Source organism: Odocoileus virginianus, chromosome 6, assembly GCF_023699985.2.
Source record: "Odocoileus virginianus isolate 20LAN1187 ecotype Illinois chromosome 6, Ovbor_1.2, whole genome shotgun sequence".
NCBI lineage: Eukaryota > Metazoa > Chordata > Mammalia > Artiodactyla > Cervidae > Odocoileus > Odocoileus virginianus.
Window position 1 is genome coordinate 18097443 of NC_069679.1, and position 3100 is coordinate 18100542.

Here is a 3100-nt window from a genome sequence, read left to right on the forward strand (position 1 = left end):
AGTTCTCACTGAGTTCCTCCTTTCTTTTCCTGGGTATTAGGAACACCCTTATAGCCATTTTTTTGAACTCTTTATCAGGTAAATTATTTATCTCCATTTCATTAGGGTTTGTCTGGTGTTTCATTTTTTTAGAACATATTTATCTGTCTTTTCATTTGGTTTGACCAGGTTCTTGTTTCTATGAATTAGGTGAAACAGCGACCTCTCCTGGTCTTGAAAAATTGTCCCTGCGAGGAAGCATCCTCTTGAGTAGACTACTTGTGCTTTGGGGCTTTGGCAAGCTGGGCAGAACATGAGGATCCAGGCTGGAGGCAGCGCCTGGGGAGTGCAGCACCTAAGACAGTCTTAGAGGGATGCTGGGCACTGAGGAAGTACAGACAATGAAGATTCTCCATAGTGGGAAGGGCATCAAAAATGGAGCTCCTTAGCACCTCTGACCTCTGAGAGAGCTCTGGCAGTTTCCTGTTTGTTTGACAGATGACCTACGGTTACTAAATAGGTTGTCTTCTCATATGGTCTAGGTGTACTTGAAACAACTCTGTTCAGCATGTCTCAGGGGAGCACGCCAGCCGTATTCCTCCGTACTGGAGGTCTCTATGACTGGTGGGGTTCCCATGAAGGGTTGTTGTTCAGCCTCTAAGTCGTGTCTGACTCTTGGCAACCCCGTGACTACAGCATGTCAGGTTTCCCTGTTTTTCACTATTTCCTGGAGTTTTTTGCTCAAGTTCAAGTCCACTGAGGCAATGATGCTACCTAACCATTTCATCCTCTGCTGCGCCGTTCTCTGCTTTCAGTCTTTCCCAGCATCCGTGTCTTTTCCAGTAAGTCAGCCCTTCACCTCAGGTGGCCAAAGTGTTGGAGTTTCCAATGATTTTTCATTTAGGATTTCCTTTAGGATTACTGGTTTGATCTCCTTACAGTCTAAGGGACTCTCAAGAGCCTTCTCCAGCTCCACAATTTGAAAGCATCCATTCTTTGGTGCTCTGTCTTCTTTATGGTCCAACTCTCACATCCATACATGACTACTGGAAAAACCATAGCTTTGACTATACAGACCTTTTTTGGCAAAGTGGTAACTTTGCTTTTTAATACACTAAGTTTTGTCATAGCTTTCCTTCCAAGGAGTAAGCGTCTTTAAATTTCATGGCTGCAGTCACTGTCCGCAGTGATCTTGGGGCCCAGGAAAATAAAATCTGCCACTGTTTCCAATTTTTCCACTTCTGTTTGCCATGATATGATGGGACTGGATGCCATGGTCTTAGTTTTTTGAATGTTGAGTTTTAAGCCAGCTTTTTCACTCTCCTCTTTTACCCTCATCATGGGTATTCCATTTTTATGTAGGCTAACTCTGTGCAGTAGATGGTCAATCAATCCTCAGATCTTCTTCAGAAGCAGTTGCTCTTTCTGTAGGTGTATATTCAATATGTCTGTGGAAGGAGATGAGCTCAGGGTCTTCCTATACAGCCCATCTTTCCCTTCCCTCAGACAGGGAATATCTGTAATTTTATACTTTCCTTGGAAAAAAACATGGCTTAAGATACTTACTAATCTTACTTACTATAGATCTTACTAACATGTAAACAAGGCAAATGGTTGGTTTGTTTCCTTAAGACCTAAGAAAGACCAAAAGTATAAATTCCTTGACCTGAAGTCTAGGGAGGGAATGTGGAGGCAAGTTTTACATCACAGAGGCAAATCATCTTGTTCCTATATAGTGAGCAATCTCTAATAGTCTTTTACATAGGCATTCTCTATGCCCTCTCTGAAATATAAAGCCTCAGAACCCTTTATGGAGCAATACCTCACCATACTCTCAGTAGACTCACCATCCAGATTTTCCAGGATTACAGACCTGTCTTCATAGTGATATAAATTTATTCAGGGTACTGATTTTTCTTTCCCAACCATGGTGCACCTGCAGAAACTATCATTTATAGCCTTATAGAACACCTTTTCTTCCTTATCTGTTCCTGTGGTGTCCCATGAAACATTAACAGCTCTGGGCACATTTTTACAGAAAATTAAGTATAACAACAGACCAAAAGAATTTACTATAGCATGCATACACACACACATGCTCCGTAACCATGAAACAGCTCACCAATGGAGTGATGGAATGGCCTTGTAAATGCTCTGCTTTTGTATCAGTTGGGAAGTGAACACCTAGCAAGTTTAGGAGGCTATCTATTCTTTGCAGAACATATCTTAAACCAGTGGCCACTACATGTGGCCCTCTGTCCTATAGCCAGCATATGTGAACCTAAGGGGGGAAAAGTCACTTTAGCAATAGGATCAAATCATTTACTATGGAAATGTATACTCCTCATTCTTGTGAACTTTGGATTAGTAAGCTCAGAGGTCCTAATGCCTCCTGGGAAGAATATTCCAAAGGGAATACAGCTAAGACTGGCCTCTGACAACTTCGGGCTCCTCATATCACTGAATCTGTAAATGAAAGTTATTGCCTATGACAATTGTGGGGACATGGGCAAGAGTGAAAACAAAAGTACGTAAGCCATATATTGAATATTTGAGGGACTTCCACAGTGGTCCAGTGGTGAAGCTCCAAGTTCCCAATGCAGAGGCAGGGGTTTGATCCCTGGTCTGGAAACTAGGATCCCACACATCGTGCACTGCAACCAAAAGATTTTTTTAAAGAAGAAAGAAATATTTGAAAGTTATAAGTCAAATTAACAAAATCTTGATTACAGATCTTGTGTTCCATTTTTCAATGTTAATAAACATATGTTGTTTCCTCTCTGTCTCTAGTGTCTTATTATGAGTTTTTTAGGATCTCTGTTCTGGTCAAACCAAATAAGTCCCTAGGGGTAAAGTCCCTAGACCCATGAACTCCTTGTAAACTCTGGTCTAGACAGTATCACTTGATCACTGTCCTCTGGAACTATTAATTAGCTTTATTTCTACAAAGGCAATATTTTATGGCACTTTATATTAGAGAACACAGAAAATCTAAGACTCTATGAAGATATTCTTTTCTTCGTAAAGGTAAAAGAGAATAATAAGGGTAAACTTAACAATAAGGAATATTATAGTATTCCTTAGTAGTATCTGAGGTAACAAATTGACAAGCAGTGGAGTA